This window comes from Saccoglossus kowalevskii, chromosome 12 (assembly GCF_978046115.1).
Source record: "Saccoglossus kowalevskii chromosome 12, keSacKowa6.1, whole genome shotgun sequence".
Lineage (NCBI taxonomy): Eukaryota > Metazoa > Hemichordata > Enteropneusta > Harrimaniidae > Saccoglossus > Saccoglossus kowalevskii.
In genome coordinates, this window is record NC_140652.1 from 1945042 (window position 1) to 1971465 (window position 26424).

The window sequence follows — 26424 nt, forward strand, 5'->3', positions numbered from 1 at the left end:
ATCGTTTATACTTTGCTTTCAATATGCTGAACATTATTGGCCATGTTTTGTAATGCCGTTAATGATTTTAGAACAGTTTCTGAAAACATTTCGCTGACGTTGACACGGGTAACATCCAAACGACTCTTTGTAATTGACAATTTTCTAGTTTAAGATTTATAAAATTATAAAATTATATTTTTCAGGAAACAAAATATACTGTAATATTCTGAATGTAAATTAATATTAATTAGATGGTTTACCGTCACCCAATCAGCAAGCACTTAATTCTAAATAAGTTGTTTTCCGTGGAACACAAACAACTGAAAATGTATTGACTAGAAGGTTAAAATGCAATCATTGGCTACTACTTCGTCACTGGACATATCTCAGAAAATCATTCTACTAGTAGTAGTAGTCAAAGGTGTCGGGCTCATTTCGTGTTTTCCTTTTACAGAAGCAAGGGGCTAGGTTGTGGCATTGCTTCTATGATGCATTTATTTTGTCATGCTCGTTCTGATTGTAGACACTCTTTCATGTGAATTTGACGTGTTATCACTGAAGGATAAGACAGTCGAAGTTAATGGTTAAAAGCGGTCACGTGTTCATTTTATAAACATTGACGTTTTTTTTCTGGGGTCGGTCTGTGTGTTAATTGCCTATAATGTCAAAACATCCGGGACACTTATATTATTTGCAGATAATAACAAGAAGGATGACACTGCAATTACGATTTTTGCGCCAGGGGCAAAATTTGATTCTACTCTAAAAGTTTCCATTTTTGCTCACAGTTCCATCTTACTTACTGCTTTGTTCTTTCCTGTCGAGATAATAAAAACAGTTGGTGATCTTTTAGGCGAAATAAGCGTCCCGAAATGACTGTTATTGGGCACCGCATGCCACTCGATCAACCAGGAAGGATGATTCCCAGTTTTGGTATCTTGGGAGGCCAATTACCGTATAACATGTAGGACAATACTGCTCGTGTTCTAATATTTGGTTCTCGTGGGGCATTCAGTTGTAACCCCATGCTCAACATCTTGTTCTTTGACCTACCAGAAATGTGACGTCTTTTTCGAAAACCCACAGCTGAGAGACTCATTAAAAATAAATGTTAACGGAAAGGAGAACTCATCTGCACATTTCAATATTAATTGGAAGATAGGCTTTGTTGGGATCTGGTAAATTCATCATTAACTTTATAACGTATGTGGATAGTGGACATCGTATTTAACATGCTGTACATCAGGTAGATGTGTGACGTCAGATGAGCTAAATACAGATACAGTACTAAATGCAGACGAAACTCAATGTAGCTGCATTAAACCTCAGAAAGTTGGCAATAAAACCCAACCGTAGATCTTAAGTCGAAGGTCGTCTAGGACATTTTTTAAGTCCATGAGAACAACATGAATTACTGACAACGAATGACAAAATCCTCAAGAACAACACAAAACGTATTGGATTATACTCATTTGATCAGTCTATTTCTTTACGTACTTTTACGCTTTGAACGCCGCCCTCAGTCGGACAAAAGTTCACAAACCAAGTTAACAATTTTACCACATCGTAGGCGGTCTTTAACTTTTTGAGTAATCAAATTACATCACCCCCCCCCAAATAAATTCAAAGCCGTGTACACCGTTTTCTCGATTGAAACAAAATGCCGTGTACACTTTTTCTCATGTGAAACAAAATGCCGTGTACACTAATTTCTCGTGTGAAATAAAATGAAGTGTACACTGTTTTCTCATGTGAAATAAAATGCCTTGTACACTATTTTCTCGTGTGAAACAAAATGCCGTGTACACTATTTTCTCATGTGAAATAAAATTCCTTGTACACTATTTTCTCGTGTGAAACAAAATGCCGTGTATACTATTTTCTCGTGTGAAATAAAATGCCGTGTACACTGTTTTCTCATGTGAAACAAAATGCCGTGTATAGTTTTCTTGTGTGAAACAAAATGCCGTGTACACTATTTTCTCGTGTGAAACAAAATGCCATGTACACTATTTTCTGGTGTGAAACAAAATGCCGTGTAAACTGTTTTCTCATGTGAAATAAAATGACGTGTAGTGTTTTCTCATGTGAAATAAAATGCCTTCTACACTATTTTCTCGTGTGAAACAAAATGCCGTGTACACTATTTTCTCGTGAGAAATAAAATGCCGTGTACACTGTTTTCTCATGTGAAACAAAATGTCGTGTATAGTTTTCTCGTGTGAAACAAAATGCCGAGTACACTATTTTCTCGTTTGAAACAAATTGCCATGTAAACTGTTTTCTCGTGTGAAATAAAATGCCTTGTACACTGTTTTCTCATGTGAAACAAAATGCCTTGTACACTATTTTCTCGTGTGAAAAAAATTGTCGTGTAAACTGTTTTCTCGTGTGAAATAAAATGCCGTGTACACTTTTTTCTCATGTGAAACAAAATGCCTTGTACACTATTTTCTCATGTGAAACAAAATGCCGTGTACATTGTTTTCTCATGTTAAATAAAATGCCGTGTACACTGTTTTCTCATGTGAAATAAAATGCCGTGTACACTATTTTCTCAAGTGATACAAAATGCCGTTTACACTGTTTTCTTATGTGAAACAAAATGCCCTGTACACTGTTTTCTCGTGTGAAACAAATTGTCGTGTAAAGTGGTTTCACGTGTGAAATAAAATGCCGTGTACACTGTTTTCTCGTTTGAAATAAAATGCCTTGTACACTGTTTTCTCATATGAAAGTAATTGTCGTGTAAACTGTTTTCTCGTGTGAAATAAAATGCCGTGTACACTGTTTTCTCGTGTGAAATAAAATGCCTTGTACACTGTTTTCTCGTGTGAAACAAAATGCCGTGTATAGTTTTCTCATGTGAAACAAAATGCCTTGTACACTGTTTCTCTTGTGAAACAAAATGCCTTGTACACTATTTTCTCGTGTGAAACAAAACGCCGTGTACACTGTTTTCTCGTGATACAAAACGCCGTGTACACTGTTTTCTCGTGTGCAACAAAATGGCGTGTACACTGTTTTGTCGTGTGAAAATAAAATGCCGTGTACACTGTTTTCTCGTGTGACACAAAATGCCGTGTAAACTGTTTTCTCATGTGATACAAAATCATATGCCATTTACACTCACTGTTTTCTCGTGTGAAACAAAATGCCGTGTACTCTGTTTTCTCATGTGATACAAAACGCCGTGTACTTTTGTTTTCTTATGTGATACAAAATGCCGTGTACACTGTTTTCTTATGTGATACAAAATGCCGTGTACACTGTTTTCTCATGTGATACAAAATGCCGTGTACACTGTTTTCTCATGTGATACAAAACGCCGTGTACACTGTTTTCTCATGTGATACAAAACGCCGTGTACACTGTTTTCTCATGTGATACAAAACGCCGTGTACACTGTTTTCTTATGTGATACAAAACGCCAAGTACACTGTTTTCTCATGTGATACAAAACGCCGTGTACACTGTTTTCTTATGTGATACAAAATGCCGTGTACACTGTTTTCTCATGTGATACAAAATGCCGTGTATAGTTTTCTTGTGTGAAACAAAATGCCGTGTACACTATTTTCTCGTGTGAAACAAAATGCCGTGTACACTATTTTCTCGTGTGAAACAAAATGCCGTGTAAACTGTTTTCTCATGTGAAATAAAATGCCTTCTACACTATTTTCTCGTGTGAAACAAAATGCCGTGTACACTGTTTTCTCACGTGAAACAAAATGTCGTGTACACTGTTTTCTCGTGTGAAACAAATTGTCGTGTAAACTGTTCTCTCGTGTGAAATAAAATGCCGTGTACACTGTTTTCTCATGTGAAACAAAAAGCCTTGTACACTATTTTCTCGTGTGAAACAAAATGCCGTGTACACTATTTTCTCATGTGAAATAAAATGCCTTGTACACTATTTTCTCGTGTGAAACAAAATGCCGTGTATACTATTTTCTCGTGTGAAATAAAATGCCGTGTACACTGTTTTCTCATGTGAAACAAAATGCCGTGTATAGTTTTCTTGTGTGAAACAAAATGCCGTGTACACTATTTTCTCGTGTGAAACAAAATGCCTTGTACACTATTTTCTCGTGTGAAACAAAATGCCGTGTAAACTGTTTTCTCATGTGAAATAAAATGACGTGTAGTGTTTTCTCATGTGAAATAAAATGCCTTCTACACTATTTTCTCGTGTGAAACAAAATGCCGTGTACACTATTTTCTCGTGAGAAATAAAATGCCGTGTACACTGTTTTCTCATGTGAAACAAAATGCCGTGTATAGTTTTCTCGTGTGAAACAAAATGCCGAGTACACTATTTTCTCGTTTGAAACAAATTGCCATGTTAACTGTTTTCTCTTGTGAAATAAAATGCCTTGTACACTGTTTTCTCATGTGAAACAAAATGCCTTGTACACTATTTTCTCATGTGAAAAAAATTGTCGTGTAAACTGTTTTCTCGTGTGAAATAAAATGCCGTGTACACTGTTTTCTCATGTGAAACAAAATGCCTTGTACACTATTTTCTCATGTGAAACAAAATGCCGTGTACACTGTTTTCTCATGTTAAATAAAATGCCGTGTACACTGTTTTCTCATGTGATATAAAATGCCGTGTACACTATTTTCTCATGTGATACAAAATGCCGCGTACACTGTTTACTTATGTGAAACAAAATGCCTTGTACACTGTTTCTCGTGTGAAACAAATTGTCGTGTAAACTGTTTTCTCGTGATACAAAATGCCGTGTAAACTGTTTTCTCGTGTGAAATAAAATGCCGTGTACACTGTTTTCTCGTGTGAAATAAAATGTCTTGTACACTGGTTTCTCATATGAAACTAATTGTCATGTAAACTGTTTTCTCGTGTGAAATAAAATGCCGTGCACACTATTTTCTCGTGTGAAATAAAGTGACTTGTACACTGTTTTCTCGTGTGAAACAAAATGCCGTGTATAGTTTTCTCGTGTGAAACAAAATGCCGTGTACACTATTTTCTCGTGTGAAACAAATTGCCCGTGTAAACTGTTTTCTCGTGTGAAATGAAATGCCTTATACACTGTTTTCTCATGTGACACAAAATGCCGTGTACACTGTTTTCTCATGTTAAATAAAATGCCGTGTACACTGTTTTCTCATGTGAAATAAAATGCCGTGTACACTATTTTCTCATGTGATACAAAATGCCGCGTACACTGTTTACTTATGTGAAACAAAATGCCTTGTACACTGTTTCTCGTGTGAAACAAATTGTCGTGTAAACTGTTTTCTCGTGATACAAAATGCCGTGTAAACTGTTTTCTCGTGTGAAATAAAATGCCGTGTACACTGTTTTCTCGTGTGAAATAAAATGTCTTGTACACTGGTTTCTCATATGAAACTAATTGTCGTGTAAACTGTTTTCTCATGTGAAATAAAATGACGTGTAGTGTTTTCTCATGTGAAATAAAATGCCTTCTACACTATTTTCTCGTGTGAAACAAAATGCCGTGTACACTATTTTCTCGTGAGAAATAAAATGTCGTGTACACTGTTTTCTCATGTGAAACAAAATGCCGTGTATAGTTTTCTCGTGTGAAACAAAATGCCGAGTACACTATTTTCTCGTTTGAAACAAATTGCCATGTAAACTGTTTTCTCTTGTGAAATAAAATGCCTTGTACACTGTTTTCTCATGTGAAACAAAATGCCTTGTACACTATTTTCTCGTGTGAAAAAAATTGTCGTGTAAACTGTTTTCTCGTGTGAAATAAAATGCCGTGTACACTGTTTTCTCATGTGAAACAAAATGCCTTGTACACTATTTTCTCATGTGAAACAAAATGCCGTGTACACTGTTTTCTCATGTTAAATAAAATGCCGTGTACACTGTTTTCTCATGTGAAATAAAATGCCGTGTACACTATTTTCTCATGTGATACAAAATGCCGCGTACACTGTTTACTTATGTGAAACAAAATGCCTTGTACACTGTTTCTCGTGTGAAACAAATTGTCGTGTAAACTGTTTTCTCGTGATACAAAATGCCGTGTAAACTGTTTTCTCGTGTGAAATAAAATGCCGTGTACACTGTTTTCTCGTGTGAAATAAAATGTCTTGTACACTGGTTTCTCATATGAAACTAATTGTCGTGTAAACTGTTTTCTCGTGTGAAATAAAATGCCGTGCACACTATTTTCTCGTGTGAAATAAAGTGCCTTGTACACTGTTTTCTCGTGTGAAACAAAATGCCGTGTATAGTTTTCTCGTGTGAAACAAAATGCCGTGTACACTATTTTCTCGTGTGAAACAAATTGCCCGTGTAAACTGTTTTCTCGTGTGAAATGAAATGCCTTATACACTGTTTTCTCATGTGAAACAAAATGCCGTGTACACTGTTTTCTCATGTTAAATAAAATGCCGTGCACACTGTTTTCTCATGTGAAATAAAATGCCGTGTACACTATTTTCTCATGTGATACAAAATGCCGCGTACACTGTTTACATATGTGAAACAAAATGCCTTGTACACTGTTTCTCGTGTGAAACAAATTGTCGTGTAAACTGTTTTCTCGTGATACAAAATGCCGTGTAAACTGTTTTCTCGTGTGAAATAAAATGCCGTGTACACTGTTTTCTCGTGTGAAATAAAATGTCTTGTACACTGGTTTCTCATATGAAACTAATTGTCGTGTAAACTGTTTTCTCGTGTGAAATAAAATGCCGTGCACACTATTTTCTCGTGTGAAATAAAGTGCCTTGTACACTGTTTTCTCGTGTGAAACAAAATGCCGTGTATAGTTTTCTCGTGTGAAACAAAATGCCGTGTACACTATTTTCTCGTGTGAAACAAATTGCCCGTGTAAACTGTTTTCTCGTGTGAAATGAAATGCCTTATACACTGTTTTCTCATGTGAAACAAAATGCCGTGTACACTGTTTTCTCATGTTAAATAAAATGCCGTGTACACTGTTTTCTCATGTGAAATAAAATGCCGTGTACACTATTTTCTCATGTGATACAAAATACCGCGTACACTGTTTACTTATGTGAAACAAAATGCCTTGTACACTGTTTCTCGTGTGAAACAAATTGTCGTGTAAACTGTTTTCTCGTGATACAAAATGCCGTGTAAACTGTTTTCTCGTGTGAAATAAAATGCCGTGTACACTGTTTTCTCCTGTGAAATAAAATGTCTTGTACACTGGTTTCTCATATGAAACTAATTGTCGTGTAAACTGTTTTCTCGTGTGAAATAAAATGCCGTGCACACTATTTTCTCGTGTGAAATAAAGTGCCTTGTACACTGTTTTCTCGTGTGAAACAAAATGCCGTGTATAGTTTTCTCGTGTGAAACAAAATGCCGTGTACACTATTTTCTCGTGTGAAACAAATTGCCCGTGTAAACTGTTTTCTCGTGTGAAATGAAATGCCTTATACACTGTTTTCTCATGTGAAATAAAATGCCGTGTACACTGTTTTCTCGTGTGAAATAAAATGCCTTGTACACTGGTTTCTCATATGAAACTAATTTTCGTGTAAACTGTTTTCTCGTGTGAAATAAAATGCCGTGTACACTATTTTCTCGTGTGAAATAAAATGCCTTGTACACTGTTTTCTCGTGTGAAACAAAATGCCGTGTATAGTTTTGTCGTGTGAAACAAAATGCCGTGTACACTATTTTCTCGTGTGAAACAAATTGCCCGTGTAAACTGTTTTCTCGTGTGAAATGAAATGCCTTGTACACTGTTTTCTCATGTGAAACAAAATGCCTTGTACACTGTTTTCTCATGTGAAACAAAATGCCTTGTACACTATTTTCTCGTGTGAAACAAAACGCAGTGTACACTGTTTTCTCGTGATACAAAATGCCGTGTACACTGTTTTGACGTGTGAAAATAAAATGCCGTGTACACTGTTTTCTCATGTGACACAAACTGCCGTGTACACTGTTTTCTCATGTGATACAAAATCATATGCCATTTACACTCACTGTTTTCTCATGTGATACAAACTGCCGTGTACACTGTTTTCTTATGTGATACAAAATGCCGTGTACACTGTTTTCTCATGTGATACAAAACGCCGTGTTCACTGTTTTCTCATGTGATACAAAATCATATGCCATTTACACTCACTGTTTTCTCGTGTGAAACAAAATGCCGTGTACACTGTTTTCTCATGTGATACAAACCGCCGTGTACACTGTTTTCTTATGTGATACAAAATGCCGTGTACACTGTTTTCTTATGTGATACAAAATGCCGTGTACACTGTTTTCTCATGTGATACAAAATGCTGTGTACACTGTTTTCTCATGTGATACAAAACGCCGTGTACACTGTTTTCTCATGTGATACAAAGTCATATGCCATTTACACTCACTGTTTTCTCGTGTGAAACAAAATGCCGTGTACACTGTTTTCTCATGTGATACAAAATGCCGTGTACACTGTTTTCTCATGTGATACAAAATGCCGTGTACACTGTTTTCTCATGTGATACAAAATGCCGTGTACACTGTTTTCTTATGTGATACAAAATGCCGTGTACACCGTGACTGTTTTCTTATGTGATACAAAACGCCGTGTGTAGTTTTCTCGTGTGAAACAAAATGCCGTGTACACTATTTTCTCGTGTGAAACAAAATGCCTTGTACACTGTTTTCTCGTGTGATACAAAATGCCGTGTACACTGTTTTCTCATGTGATATAAAACGCCGTGTACACTGTTTTCTCATGTGATACAAAATTCCGTGTACACTGTTTTCTCATGTGATACAAAACGCCCTGTACACTGTTTTCTCATGTGATACAAAATGCCGTGTACACTGTTTTCTTATGTGATACAAAATGCCGTGTACACTGTTTTCTCGTGTGAAACTATAAACGCAATAGCGAATATTAATGCATACATGTCTTAAGCACTGGACATAAATCGTCGTAATAGACCGGACAATTGAACATTACCTCTTCTGTTCGGGTAAATTGTGACATTGAGAGTTTGATTCATTATTTTAACAACTCTACTCTACTTAACAACTCACTTTAGAGTAACATTTCGAACGTTGATTGAACATACTAAAGTACTATTTATAGTAGGTTTCTTGTCCATTTCCAGTCTTTTCATAATGGGCAATTTTGCAGAAAAATATTCAGACTATCATTTTGGTAGAATTGCTAGTCATCTAAATGTTCTGCTGATAATATTCTCATATTGCTGTTCAGAATATTTTCTTTCAAATCAGTCGTTTTAAACTTACAAAGTTTTATTAAAGGTCTAATTCGTTATTTTAGAAAATGTCAATCTTATGAATTTTAAACCGAATATTCTTCACATCAAGCGAGTGTACCATGTCATCTCACACAATCGACGGGTACCCGTTACCCTAAGCGCTGTATGTTAAAAAACGGCAACACGTGTTCAGCCAGGCAGCGCATGTAAAGACAGTTCTCACGGCAAATACTTACGAATCTGAGAATGAATGAGAGTTAGTTTCAATTCTTGCAAGCTCATCTAAAATATCTGTTATAACACGGTTTCCTGTGTTCAGAAAGTAGGCCCCAAACGTGAATAACACAGTGAGGTAAGTAACCTTTCTGTTTCTGTTTGAAGTTATAGTAATTAAAACGATTTGACATATATCAATGTTATCGCTAACCAGAAACTACACGAATGAACCACGCATCGCCGAGTTACGCGTGTAAATTTGCGCCAACGCGTTCAGGGCCATTTCATTTAAACTCTGTTGCAAATAGAAATGTTTCTGATGCTATCACATTTTAAAAAGTTAGTAATGTGTCCCAGAATTACTTTTCAAATGAAGTTGGTATACTATCCAAGGAATAGTCAACTTAGAGGCGAGTACATCACGTGATTTGGATCGTTGCCATGACATGTACACACGAGTGAGAGGTTATTCCTTAATTTTATTTCATTTAATCCATATTTGTGAATACTCAAGAGCTCACTATTGTTCACTTCTAAATGCACATACAACATATATCAATTAATTTAGAATAAAGCACTTGCAATCGGTTGAATTTTTTAAAACAAAAATATTAACCCTGAACATCGTTTCGACCTTGGTGAACTACCGACAGAAGTAATCACACGCCAGAATGAGACATGATGCATCATATAGTTCGATGTATTATAGTTATCTACCAGGTGTTTACACGTCACAATTAGATATGCTGTATCATATAGCTCGATGTATTATAGTAATCTTTCAGGTGTTTACACGTCACAATTAGATATGCTGTATCATATAGCTCGATGTGTTATAGTAATCTTTCAGGTATTTACACGTCACAATGAGATATGCTGTATAATATAGCTCTATGTATTATAGTAATCTTTCAGGTGTTTACACGTCACGATGAGATATGCTGTATAATATAGCTCGATGTATTATAGTAATCTTTCAGGTGTTTACACGTCACAATGAGATATGCTGTATCATATAGCTCGATGTATTATAGTAATCTTTCAGGTGTTTACGCGTCAGAATTATATATGCTGTGTCATATAGCTCGATGTATTATAGTAATCTTTCAGGTGTTTACACGTCACAATTAGATATGCTGTATCATATAGCTCGATGTGTTATAGTAATCTTTCAGGTATTTACACGTCACAATGAGATATGCTGTATATTATAGCTCTATGTATTATAGTAATCTTTCAGGTGTTTACACGTCACGATGAGATATGCTGTATAATATAGCTCGATGTATTATAGTAATCTTTCAGGTGTTTACACGTCACGATGAGATATGCTGTATAATATAGCTCGATGTATTATAGTAATCGTTCAGGTGTTTACACGTCACAATGAGATATGCTGTATCATATAGCTCGATGTATTATAGTAATCTTTCAGGTGTTTACGCGTCACAATTATATATGCTGTGTCATATAGCTCGATGTATTATAGTAATCTTTCAGGTGTTTACACGTCACAATTAGATATGCTGTATCATATAGCTCGATGTGTTATAGTAATCTTTCAGGTATTTACACGTCACAATGAGATATACTGTATAATATAGCTCTATGTATTATAGTAATCTTTCAGGTGTTTACACGTCACAATGAGATATGCTGTATCATATAGCACGATGTATTATAGTAATCGTTCAGGTGTTTACACGTCACAATGAGATATGCTGTATCATATAACTCTAAGTATTATAGTAATCTTTCAGGTGTTTACACGTCACAATGAGATATGCTGTATCATATAGCTCGATGTATTATAGTAATCGTTCAGGTGTTTACACGTCACAATTAGATATGCTGTATCATAGAGCTCGATGTATTATAGTAATCTACCAGGTGGTTACACGTCACAATTAGATATGCTGTATCATATAGCTCGATGTATTATAGTAATCTACCAGGTGGTTACACGTCACAATTATATATGCTGTATCATATAGCTCGATGTATTATAGTAATCTTTCAGGTGTTTACATGTCACAATGAGATATGCTGTATCATATAGCTCGATGTATTATAGTAATCGTTCAGGTGTTTACACGTCACAATGAGATATGCTTTATCATATAGCTCGATGTATTATAGTAATCTACCAGGTGGTTACACGTCACAATTAGATATGCTGTATCATATAGCTCGATGTGTTATAGTAATCTTTCAGGCGTTTACACATCACAATGAGATATGCTGTATCATATAGCTCGATGTATTATAGTAATCTACCAGGTGTTTACACGTCACAATGAGATATGCTGTGTCATATAGCTCGATGTATTATAGTAATCTTTCAGGTGTTTACGCGTCAGAATTATATATGCTGTGTCATATAGCTCGATGTATTATAGTAATCTTTCAGGTGTTTACACGTCACAATTAGATATGCTGTATCATATAGCTCGATGTGTTATAGTAATCTTTCAGGTATTTACACGTCACAATGAGATATGCTGTATAATATAGCTCTATGTATTATAGTAATCTTTCAGGTGTTTACACGTCACGATGAGATATGCTGTATAATATAGCTCGATGTATTATAGTAATCTTTCAGGTGTTTACACGTCACGATGAGATATGCTGTATAATATAGCTCGATGTATTATAGTAATCGTTCAGGTGTTTACACGTCACAATGAGATATGCTGTATCATATAGCTCGATGTATTATAGTAATCTTTCAGGTGTTTACGCGTCACAATTATATATGCTGTGTCATATAGCTCGATGTATTATAGTAATCTTTCAGGTGTTTACACGTCACAATTAGATATGCTGTATCATATAGCTCGATGTGTTATAGTAATCTTTCAGGTATTTACACGTCACAATGAGATATACTGTATAATATAGCTCTATGTATTATAGTAATCTTTCAGGTGTTTACACGTCACAATGAGATATGCTGTATCATATAGCACGATGTATTATAGTAATCGTTCAGGTGTTTACACGTCACAATGAGATATGCTGTATCATATAACTCTAAGTATTATAGTAATCTTTCAGGTGTTTACACGTCACAATGAGATATGCTGTATCATATAGCTCGATGTATTATAGTAATCGTTCAGGTGTTTACACGTCACAATTAGATATGCTGTATCATAGAGCTCGATGTATTATAGTAATCTACCAGGTGGTTACACGTCACAATTAGATATGCTGTATCATATAGCTCGATGTATTATAGTAATCTACCAGGTGGTTACACGTCACAATTATATATGCTGTATCATATAGCTCGATGTATTATAGTAATCTTTCAGGTGTTTACATGTCACAATGAGATATGCTGTATCATATAGCTCGATGTATTATAGTAATCGTTCAGGTGTTTACACGTCACAATGAGATATGCTTTATCATATAGCTCGATGTATTATAGTAATCTACCAGGTGGTTACACGTCACAATTAGATATGCTGTATCATATAGCTCGATGTGTTATAGTAATCTTTCAGGCGTTTACACATCACAATGAGATATGCTGTATCATATAGCTCGATGTATTATAGTAATCTACCAGGTGTTTACACGTCACAATGAGATATGCTGTGTCATATAGCTCGATGTATTATAGTAATCTTTCAGGTGTTTACGCGTCAGAATTATATATGCTGTGTCATATAGCTCGATGTATTATAGTAATCTTTCAGGTGTTTACACGTCACAATTAGATATGCTGTATCATATAGCTCGATGTGTTATAGTAATCTTTCAGGTATTTACACGTCACAATGAGATATGCTGTATAATATAGCTCTATGTATTATAGTAATCTTTCAGGTGTTTACACGTCACGATGAGATATGCTGTATAATATAGCTCGATGTATTATAGTAATCTTTCAGGTGTTTACACGTCACGATGAGATATGCTGTATAATATAGCTCGATGTATTATAGTAATCGTTCAGGTGTTTACGCGTCAGAATTATATATGCTGTGTCATATAGCTCGATGTATTATAGTAATCTTTCAGGTGTTTACACGTCACAATTAGATATGCTGTATCATATAGCTCGATGTGTTATAGTAATCTACCAGGTGGTTACACGTCACAATTAGATATGCTGTATCATATAGCTCGATGTGTTATAGTAATCTTTCAGGCGTTTACACATCACAATGAGATATGCTGTATCATATAGCTCGATGTATTATAGTAATCTACCAGGTGTTTACACGTCACAATGAGATATGCTGTGTCATATAGCTCGATGTATTATAGTAATCTTTCAGGTGTTTACGCGTCAGAATTATATATGCTGTGTCATATAGCTCGATGTATTATAGTAATCTTTCAGGTGTTTACACGTCACAATTAGATATGCTGTATCATATAGCTCGATGTGTTATAGTAATCTTTCAGGTATTTACACGTCACAATGAGATATGCTGTATAATATAGCTCTATGTATTATAGTAATCTTTCAGGTGTTTACACGTCACGATGAGATATGCTGTATAATATAGCTCGATGTATTATAGTAATCTTTCAGGTGTTTACACGTCACGATGAGATATGCTGTATAATATAGCTCGATGTATTATAGTAATCGTTCAGGTGTTTACACGTCACAATGAGATATGCTGTATCATATAGCTCGATGTATTATAGTAATCTTTCAGGTGTTTACGCGTCACAATTATATATGCTGTGTCATATAGCTCGATGTATTATAGTAATCTTTCAGGTGTTTACACGTCACAATGAGATATGCTGTATCATATAGCTCGATGTGTTATAGTAATCTTTCAGGCGTTTACACATCACAATGAGATATGCTGTATCATATAGCTCGATGTATTATAGTAATCTACCAGGTGTTTACACGTCACAATTAGATATGCTGTATCATATAGCTCGATGTGTTATAGTAATCTACAAGGTGGTTACACGTCACAATTAGATATGCTGTATCATATAGCTCGATGTGTTATAGTAATCTTTCAGGCGTTTACACATCACAATGAGATATGCTGTATCATATAGCTCGATGTATTATAGTAATCTACCAGGTGTTTACACGTCACAATGAGATATGCTGTGTCATATAGCTCGATGTATTATAGTAATCTTTCAGGTGTTTACGCGTCAGAATTATATATGCTGTGTCATATAGCTCGATGTATTATAGTAATCTTTCAGGTGTTTACACGTCACAATTAGATATGCTGTATCATATAGCTCGATGTGTTATAGTAATCTTTCAGGTATTTACACGTCACAATGAGATATGCTGTATAATATAGCTCTATGTATTATAGTAATCTTTCAGGTGTTTACACGTCACGATGAGATATGCTGTATAATATAGCTCGATGTATTATAGTAATCTTTCAGGTGTTTACACGTCACGATGAGATATGCTGTATAATATAGCTCGATGTATTATAGTAATCGTTCAGGTGTTTACACGTCACAATGAGATATGCTGTATCATATAGCTCGATGTATTATAGTAATCTTTCAGGTGTTTACACGTCACAATGAGATATGCTGTATCATATAGCACGATGTATTATAGTAATCGTTCAGGTGTTTACACGTCACAATGAGATATGCTGTATCATATAACTCTAAGTATTATAGTAATCTTTCAGGTGTTTACACGTCACAATGAGATATGCTGTATCATATAGCTCGATGTATTATAGTAATCGTTCAGGTGTTTACACGTCACAATTAGATATGCTGTATCATAGAGCTCGATGTATTATAGTAATCTACCAGGTGGTTACACGTCACAATTAGATATGCTGTATCATATAGCTCGATGTATTATAGTAATCTACCAGGTGGTTATACGTCACAATTATATATGCTGTATCATATAGCTCGATGTATTATAGTAATCTTTCAGGTGTTTACACGTCACAATGAGATATGCTGTATCATATAGCTCAATGTATTATAGTAATCGTTCAGGTGTTTACACGTCACAATGAGATATGCTGTATCATATAGCTCGATGTATTATAGTAATCTACCAGGTGGTTACACGTCACAATTAGATATGCTGTATCATATAGCTCGATGTGTTATAGTAATCTTTCAGGCGTTTACACATCACAATGAGATATGCTGTATCATATAGCTCGATGTATTATAGTAATCTACCAGTTGTTTACACGTCACAATGAGATATGCTGTATCATATAGCTCGATGTATTATAGTAATCTTTCAGGTTTTTACACGTCACAATTAGATATGCTGTATAATATAGCTCGATGTATTATAGTAATCTACCAGGTGTTTTCACGTCACAATGAGATATGCTGTATCATATAACTCGATGTATTATAGTAATCTTTCAGGTGTTTACACGTCACGATGAGATATGCTGTATAATATAGCTCGATGTATTATAGTAATCTTTCAGGTGTTTACACGTCACAATGAGATATGCTGTATCATATAGATCGATGTATTATAGTAATCGTTCAGGTGTTTACAAGTCACAATGAGATATGCTGTATCATATGGCTCTATGTATTATAGTAATCTTTCAGGTGTTTACACGTCACAATGAGATATGCTGTATCACATAGCTCGATGTATTATAGTAATCTTTCAGGTGTTTACACGTCACAATTAGATATGCTGTATCACATAGCTCGATGTGTTATAGTAATCTTTCAGGTGTTTACACGTCACAATTAGATATGCTGTGTCATATAGCTCGATGTATTATAGTAATCTATCAGGTGTTTACACGTCACAATTAGATATGCTGTATCATATAGCTCGATGTATTATAGTACTTTACCAGGTGTTTACACGTCACAATTAGATATGCTGTATCATATAGCTCGATGTATTATAGTAATCTACCAGGTGGTTACACGTCACAATTAGATATGCTGTATCATATAGCTCGATGTATTATAGTAATCTACCAGGTGGTTACACGTCACAATTAGATATGCTGTATCATATAGCTCGATGTATTATAGTAATCTACCAGGTGGTTACACGTCACAATTAGATATGCTGTATCATATAGCTCGATGTGTTATAGTAATCTTTCGGGTGTTTACACGTCACAATGAGATATGCTGTATCATATAGCTCTATGTATTATAGTAATCTACCAGGTGTTTACACGTCACAATGAGATATGCTGTATCATATAGCTCGATGTATTATAGTAATCTTTCAGGTTTTTACACGTCACAATTAGATATGCTGTATCATATAGCTCGATGTATTATAGTAATCTACCAGGTGTTTACACGTCACAATGAGATATGCTGTATCACATAGCTCGATGTGTTATAGTAATCTTGCAGGTGTTTACACGTCACAATTATATATGCTCTGTCATATAGCTCGATGTATTATAGTAATCTTTCAGGTGTTTACACGTCACAATTATATATGCTGTGTCATATAGCTCGATGTATTATAGTAATCTTTCAGGTGTTTACACGTCACAATTAGATATGCTGTATCATATAGCTCGATGTGTTATAGTAATCTTTCAGGTGTTTACACGTCACAATGAGATATGCTGTATAATATAGCTCTATGTATTATAGTAATCTTTCAGGTGTTTACACGTCACGATGAGATATGCTGTATAATATAGCTCGATGTATTATTGTAATCTTTCAGGTGTTTACACGTCACAATGAGATATGCTGTATCATATAGCTCGATGTATTATAGTAGTCGTTCATGTGTTTACACGTCACAATGAGATATGCTGTATCATATAGCTCTATGTATTATAGTAATCTTTCAGGTGTTTACACGTCACAATGAGATATGCTGTATCATATAGCTCGATGTATTATAGTAATCTTTCAGGTGTTTACACGTCACAATGAAATATGCTGTATCATATAGCTCGATGTATTATAGTAATCTACCAGGTGGTTACACGTCACAATTAGATATGCTGTATCATATAGCTCGATGTGTTATAGTAATCTTTCAGGCGTTTACACGTCACAATGAGATATGCTGTATCATATAGCTCGATGTATTATAATAATCTACCAGGTGTTTACACGTCACAATGAGATATGCTGTATCATATAGCTCGATGTATTATAGTAATCTTTCAGGTTTTTACACGTCACAATTAGATATGCTGTATAATATAGCTCGATGTATTATAGTAATCTACCAGGTGTTTTCACGTCACAATGAGATATGTTGTATCATATAGCTCGATGTATTATAGTAATCTTCCAGGTTTTTAAACGTCACAATTATATATGCTGTGTCATATAGCTCGATGTATTATAGTAATCTTTCAGGTGTTTACACGTCACAATTAGATATGCTGTATCATATATCTCGATGTGTTATAGTAATCTTTCAGGTGTTTACACGTCACAATGAGATATGCTGTATCATATAGCTCTATGTATTATAGTAATCTTTCAGGTGTTTACACGTCACGATGAGATATGCTGTATAATATAGCTCGAAGTATTATAGTAATCGTTCAGGTGTTTACAAGTCACAATGAGATATGCTGTATCATATAGCTTGATGTATTACAGTAATCTACCAGTTGTTCACACGTCACAATGAGATATGCTGTATCATATAGCTCGATGTATTATAGTAATCGTGCAGGTGTTTACACGTCACAATGAGATATGCTGTATCATATAGCTCTATGTATTATAGTAATCTTTCAGGTGTTTACACGTCACAATGAGATATGCTGTATCATATCGCTCGATGTATTATAGTAATCGTTCAGGTGTTTACACGTCACAATTAGATATGCTGTATCATATAGCTCGATGTATTATAGTAATCTACCAGGTGGTTACATGTCACAATTAGATATGCTGTATCATATAGATCGATGTATTATAGTAATCTACCAGGTGGTTACACGTCACTATTATATATGCTGCATCATATAGCTCGATGTATTATAGTAATCTTTCAGGTGTTTACACGTCACAATGAGATATGCTGTATCATATAGCTCGATGTATTATAGTAATCGTTCAGGTGTTTACACGTCACAATGAGATATGCTGTATCATATAGCTCGATGTATTAGAGTAATCTACCAGGTGGTTACACGTCACAATTAGATATGATGTATCATATAGCTCGATGTATTATAGTAATCTTTCAGGTGTTTACACGTCACAATGAGATATGCTGTATCATATAGCTCGATGTATTATTGTAATCTACCAGGTGGTTACACGTCACAATTAGATATGCTGTATCATATAGCTCGATGTGTTATAGTAATCTTTCAGGTGTTTACACGTCACAATGAGATATGCTGTATCTTATAGCTCTATGTATTATAGTAATCTTTCTGGTGTTTACACGTCACGATGAGACATGCTGTATAATATAGCTCGATGTATTATAGTAATCGTTCAGGTGTTTACAAGTCACAATGTGATATGCTGTATCATATAGCTCTATGTATTATAGTAAACTTTCAGGTGTTTACACGTCACAATGAGATATGCTGTATCATATAGCTCGATGTATTATATTAATCGTTCAGGTGTTTACACGTCACAATTAGATATGCTGTATCATATAGCTCGATGTATTATAGTAATCTACCAGGTGGTTACACGTCACAATTAGATATGCTGTATCATATAGCTCGATGTATTATAGTAAACTTTCAGGTGTTTACACGTCACAATGAGATATGCTGTATCATATAGCTCGATGTATTATAGTAATATACCAGGTGTTTACACAACACAATGAGATATGCAGTATCATATAGCTCGATGTATTATAGTAATCTTTCAGGTGTTTACATGTCACAATGAGATATGCTGTATCATATAGCTTGATGTATTACAGTAATCTACCAGTTGTTTACACGTCACAATGAGATATGCTGTATCATATAGCTCGATGTATTATAGTAATCTTTCAGGTGTTTACACGTCACAATTAGATATGCTGTATCACATAGCTCGATGTGTTATAGTAATCTTTCAGGTGTTTTCACGTCACAATTAGATATGCTGTATCATATAGCTCGATGTGTTATAGTAATCTTTCAGGTGTTTACACGTCACAATTATATATGCTGTGTCATATAGCTCGATGTGTTATAGTAATCTTTCAGGTGTTTACACGTCACAATTAGATATGCTGTGTCATATAGCTCGATGTGTTATAGTAATCTTTCAGGTGTTTACACGTCACAATGAGATATGCTGTATAATATAGCTCGATGTGTTCTAGTAATCGTTCAGGTGTTTACACGTCACAATGAGATATGCTGTATCATATAGCTCGATGTGTTATAGTAATCTTTCAGGTGTTTACACGTCACAATGAGATACGCTGTATAATATAGCTCGATGTGTTATAGTAATCTTTCAGGTTTTTACACGTCACAATTATATATGCTGTGTCATATAGCTCGATGTATTATAGTAATCTTTCAGGTTTTTACACGTCACAATTATATATGCTGTGTCATATAGCTCGATGTATTATAGTAATCTTTCAGGTGTTTACACGTCACAATTAGATATGCTGTATCATATAGCTCGATGTGTTATAGTAATCTTTCAGGTATTTACACGTCACAATTAGATATGCTGTATAATATAGCTCGATGTATTATAGTAATCTACCAGGTGTTTTCACGTCACAATGAGATATGCTGTATCATATAGCTCGATGTATTATAGTAATCTTTCAGGTGTTTACACGTCACGATGAGATATGCTGTATAATATAGGTCGATGTATTATAGTAATCTTTCAGGTGTTTACACGTCACAATGAGATATGCTGTATCATATAGATCGATGTATTATAGTAATCGTTCAGGTGTTTACAAGTCACAATGAGATATGCTGTATCATATGGCTCTATGTATTATAGTAATCTTTCAGGTGTTTACACGTCACAATGAGATATGCTGTATCATATAGCTCGATGTATTATAGTAATCGTTCAGGTGTTTACACGTCACAATTAGATATGCTGTATCATATAGCTCGATGTATTATAGTAATCTACCAGGTGGTTACACGTCATAATTAGATATGCTGTATCATCTAGCTCGATGTATTATAGTAATCTACCATGTGGTTACACGTCAAAATTAGATATGCTGTATCATATAGCTCGATGTATTATAGTAATCTTTCAGGTGTTTACACGTCACAATGAGATATGCTGTATCATATAGCTCGATGTATTATAGTAATCTACCAGGTGTTTACACGTCACAATGAGATATGCAGTATCATATAGCTCGATGTATTATAGTAATCTTTCAGGTGTTTACACGTCACAATGAGATATGCTGTATCATATAGCTTGATGTATTATAGTAATCTACCAGTTGTTTACACGTCACAATGAGATATGCTGTATCATATAGCTCGATGTATTATAGTAATCTTTCAGGTGTTTACACGTCACAATTAGATATGCTGTATCACATAGCTCGATGTGTTATAGTAATCTTTCAGGTGTTTACACGTCACAATTAGATATGCTGTGTCATATAGCTCGATGTATTATAGTAATCTATCAGGTGTTTACACGTCACAATTAGATATGCTGTATCATATAGCTCGATGTATTATAGTACTTTACCAGCTGTTTACACGTCACAATTAGATATGCTGTATCATATAGCTCGATGTATTATAGTAATCTACCAGGTGGTTACACGTCACAATTAGATATACTGTATCATATAGCTCGATGTATTATAGTAATCTTTCAGGTGTTTACACGTCACAATGAGATATGCTGTATCATATAGCTCGATGTATTATAGTAATCTACCAGGTGTTTACACGTCACAATGAGATATGCAGTATCATATAGCTCGATGTATTATAGTAATCTTTCAGGTGTTTACACGTCACAATGAGATATGCTGTATCATATAGCTTGATGTATTATAGTAATCTACCAGTTGTTTACACGTCACAATGAGATATGCTGTATCATATAGCTCGATGTATTATAGTAATCTTTCAGGTGTTTACACGTCACAATTAGATATGCTGTATCACATAGCTCGATGTGTTATAGTAATCTTTCAGGTGTTTACACGTCACAATTAGATATGCTGTGTCATATAGCTCGATGTATTATAGTAATCTATCAGGTGTTTACACGTCACAATTAGATATGCTGTATCATATAGCTCGATGTATTATAGTACTTTACCAGCTGTTTACACGTCACAATTAGATATGCTGTATCATATAGCTCGATGTATTATAGTAATCTACCAGGTGGTTACACGTCACAATTAGATATACTGTATCATATAGCTCGATGTATTATAGTAATCTACCAGGTGGTTACACGTCACAATTAGATATGCTGTATCATATAGCTCGATGTATTATAGTAATCTACCAGGTGGTTACACGTCACAATTAGATATGCTGTATCATATAGCTCGATGTGTTATAGTAATCTTTCGGGTGTTTACACGTCACAATGAGATATGCTGTATCATATAGCTCTATGTATTATAGTATTCTACCAGGTGTTTACACGTCACAATGAGATATGCTGTATCATATAGCTCGATGTATTATAGTAATCTTTCAGGTTTTTACACGTCACAATTAGATATGCTGTATCATATAGCTCGATGTATTATAGTAATCTACCAGGTGTTTACACGTCACAATGAGATATGCTGTATCACATAGCTCGATGTGTTATAGTAATCTTGCAGGTGTTTACACGTCACAATTATATATGCTCTGTCATATAGCTCGATGTATTATAGTAATCTTTCAGGTGTTTACACGTCACAATTATATATGCTGTGTCATATAGCTCGATGTATTATAGTAATCTTTCAGGTGTTTACACGTCACAATTAGATATGCTGTATAATATAGCTCTATGTATTATAGTAATCTTTCAGGTGTTTACACGTCACGATGAGATATGCTGTATAATATAGCTCGATGTATTATTGTAATCTTTCAGGTGTTTACACGTCACAATGAGATATGCTGTATCATATAGCTCGATGTATTATTGTAGTCGTTCATGTGTTTACACGTCACAATGAGATATGCTGTATCATATAGCTCTATGTATTATAGTAATCTTTCAGGTGTTTACACGTCACAATGAGATATGCTGTATCATATAGCTCGATGTATTATAGTAATCTTTCAGGTGTTTACACGTCACAATGAAATATGCTGTATCATATAGGTCGATGTATTATAGTAATCTACCAGGTGGTTACACGTCACAATTAGATATGCTGTATCATATAGCTCGATGTGTTATAGTAATCTTTCAGGCGTTTACACGTCACAATGAGATATGCTGTATCATATAGCTCGATGTATTATAATAATCTACCAGGTGTTTACACGTCACAATGAGATATGCTGTATCATATAGCTCGATGTATTATAGTAATCTTTCAGGTTTTTACACGTCACAATTAGATATGCTGTATAATATAGCTCGATGTATTATAGTAATCTACCAGGTGTTTTCACGTCACAATGAGATATGTTGTATCATATAGCTCGATGTATTATAGTAATCTTCCAGGTTTTTACACGTCACAATTATATATGCTGTGTCATATAGCTCGATGTATTATAGTAATCTTTCAGGTGTTTACACGTCACAATTAGATATGCTGTATCATATATCTCGATGTGTTATAGTAATCTTTCAGGTGTTTACACGTCACAATGAGATATGCTGTATCATATAGCTCTATGTATTATAGTAATCTTTCAGGTGTTTACACGTCACGATGAGATATGCTGTATAATATAGCTCGAAGTATTATAGTAATCGTTCAGGTGTTTACAAGTCACAATGAGATATGCTGTATCATATAGCTTGATGTATTACAGTAATCTACCAGTTGTTTACACGTCCCAATGAGATATGCTGTATCATATAGCTCGATGTATTATAGTAATCGTGCAGGTGTTTACACGTCACAATGAGATATGTTGTATCATATAGCTCTATGTATTATAGTAATCTTTCAGGTGTTTACACGTCACAATGAGATATGCTGTATCATATCGCTCGATGTATTATAGTAATCGTTCAGGTGTTTACACGTCACAATTAGATATGCTGTATCATATAGCTCGATGTATTATAGTAATCTACCAGGTGGTTACACGTCACAATTAGATATGCTGTATCATATAGCTCGATGTATTATAGTAATCTACCAGGTGGTTACACGTCACTATTATATATGCTGCATCATATAGCTCGATGTATTATAGTAATCTTTCAGGTGTTTACACGTCACAATGAGATATGCTGTATCATATAGCTCGATGTATTATAGTAATCGTACAGGTGTTTACACGTCACAATGAGATATGCTGTATCATATAGCTCGATGTATTAGAGTAATCTACCAGGTGGTTACACGTCACAATTATATATGATGTATCATATAGCTCGATGTATTATAGTAATCTTTCAGGTGTTTACACGTCACAATGAGATATGCTGTATCATATAGCTCGATGTATTATTGTAATCTACCAGGTGGTTACACGTCACAATTAGATATGCTGTATCATATAGCTCGATGTGTTATAGTAATCTTTCAGGTGTTTACACGTCACAATGAGATATGCTGTATCTTATAGCTCTATGTATTATAGTAATCTTTCTGGTGTTTACACGTCACGATGAGACATGCTGTATAATATAGCTCGATGTATTATAGTAATCGTTCAGGTGTTTACAAGTCACAATGAGATATGCTGTATCATATAGCTCTATGTATTATAGTAAACTTTCAGGTGTTTACACGTCACAATGAGATATGCTGTATCATATAGCTCGATGTATTATATTAATCGTTCAGGTGTTTACACGTCACAATTAGATATGCTGTATCATATAGCTCGATGTATTATAGTAATCTACCAGGTGGTTACACGTCACAATTAGATATGCTGTATCATATAGCTCGATGTATTATAGTAAACTTTCAGGTGTTTACACGTCACAATGAGATATGCTGTATCATATAGCTCGATGTATTATAGTAATATACCAGGTGTTTACACAACACAATGAGATATGCAGTATCATATAGCTCGATGTATTATAGTAATCTTTCAGGTGTTTACATGTCACAATGAGATATGCTGTATCATATAGCTTGATGTATTACAGTAATCTACCAGGTGTTTACACGTCACAATTAGATATGCTGTATCACATAGCTCGATGTGTTATAGTAATCTTTCAGGTGTTTACACGTCACAATTAGATATGCTGTATCATATAGCTCGATGTGTTATAGTAATCTTTCAGGTGTTTACACGTCACAATTATATATGCTGTGTCATATAGCTCGATGTGTTATAGTAATCTTTCAGGTGTTTACACGTCACAATTAGATATGCTGTGTCATATAGCTCGATGTGTTATAGTAATCTTTCAGGTGTTTACACGCCACAATGAGATATGCTGTATAATATAGCTCGATGTATTATTGTAATCTACCAGGTGGTTACACGTCACAATTAGATATGCTGTATCATATAGCTCGATGTGTTATAGTAATCTTTCAGGTGTTTACACGTCACAATGAGATATGCTGTATCTTATAGCTCTATGTATTATAGTAATCTTTCTGGTGTTTACACGTCACGATGAGACATGCTGTATCATATAGCTCGATGTATTATAGTAATCGTTCAGGTGTTTACAAGTCACAATGAGATATGCTGTATCATATAGCTCTATGTATTATAGTAAACTTTCAGGTGTTTACACGTCACAATGAGATATGCTGTATCATATAGCTCGATGTATTATATTAATCGTTCAGGTGTTTACACGTCACAATTTAATATGCTGTATCATATAGCTCGATGTATTATAGTAATCTACCAGGTGGTTACACGTCACAATTAGATATGCTGTATCATATAGCTCGATGTATTATAGTAAACTTTCAGGTGTTTACACGTCACAATGAGATATGCTGTATCATATAGCTCGATGTATTATAGTAATATACCAGGTGTTTACACGTCACAATGAGATATGCAGTATCATATAGCTCGATGTATTATAGTAATCTTTCAGGTGTTTACATGTCACAATGAGATATGCTGTATCATATAGCTTGATGTGTTATAGTAATCTTTCAGGTGTTTACACGTCACAATGAGATATGCTGTATAATATAGCTCGATGTGTTCTAGTAATCGTTCAGGTGTTTACACGTCACAATGAGATATGCTGTATCATATAGCTCGATGTGTTATAGTAATCTTTCAGGTGTTTACACGTCACAATGAGATATGCTGTATAATATAGCTCGATGTGTTATAGTAATCTTTCAGGTTTTTACACGTCACAATTATATATGCTGTGTCATATAGCTCGATGTATTATAGTAATCTTTCAGGTGTTTACACGTCACAATTAGATATGCTGTATCATATAGCTCTATGTGTTATAGTAATCTTTCAGGTGTTTACATGTCACAATGAGATATGCTGTATCATATAGCTTGATGTATTACAGTAATCTACCAGTTGTTTACACGTCACAATGAGATATGTTGTATCATATAGCTCGATGTATTATAGTAATCTTTCAGGTGTTTACACGTCACAATTAGATATGCTGTATCACATAGCTCGATGTGTTATAGTAATCTTTCAGGTGTTTACACGTCACAATTAGATATGCTGTATCATATAGCTCGATGTGTTATAGTAATCTTTCAGGTGTTTACACGTCACAATTATATATGCTGTGTCATATAGCTCGATGTGTTATAGTAATCTTTCAGGTGTTTACACGTCACAATTAGATATGCTGTGTCATATAGCTCGATGTGTTATAGTAATCTTTCAGGTGTTTACACGTCACAATGAGATATGCTGTATAATATAGCTCGATGTGTTCTAGTAATCGTTCAGGTGTTTACACGTCACAATGAGATATGCCGTATCATATAGCTCG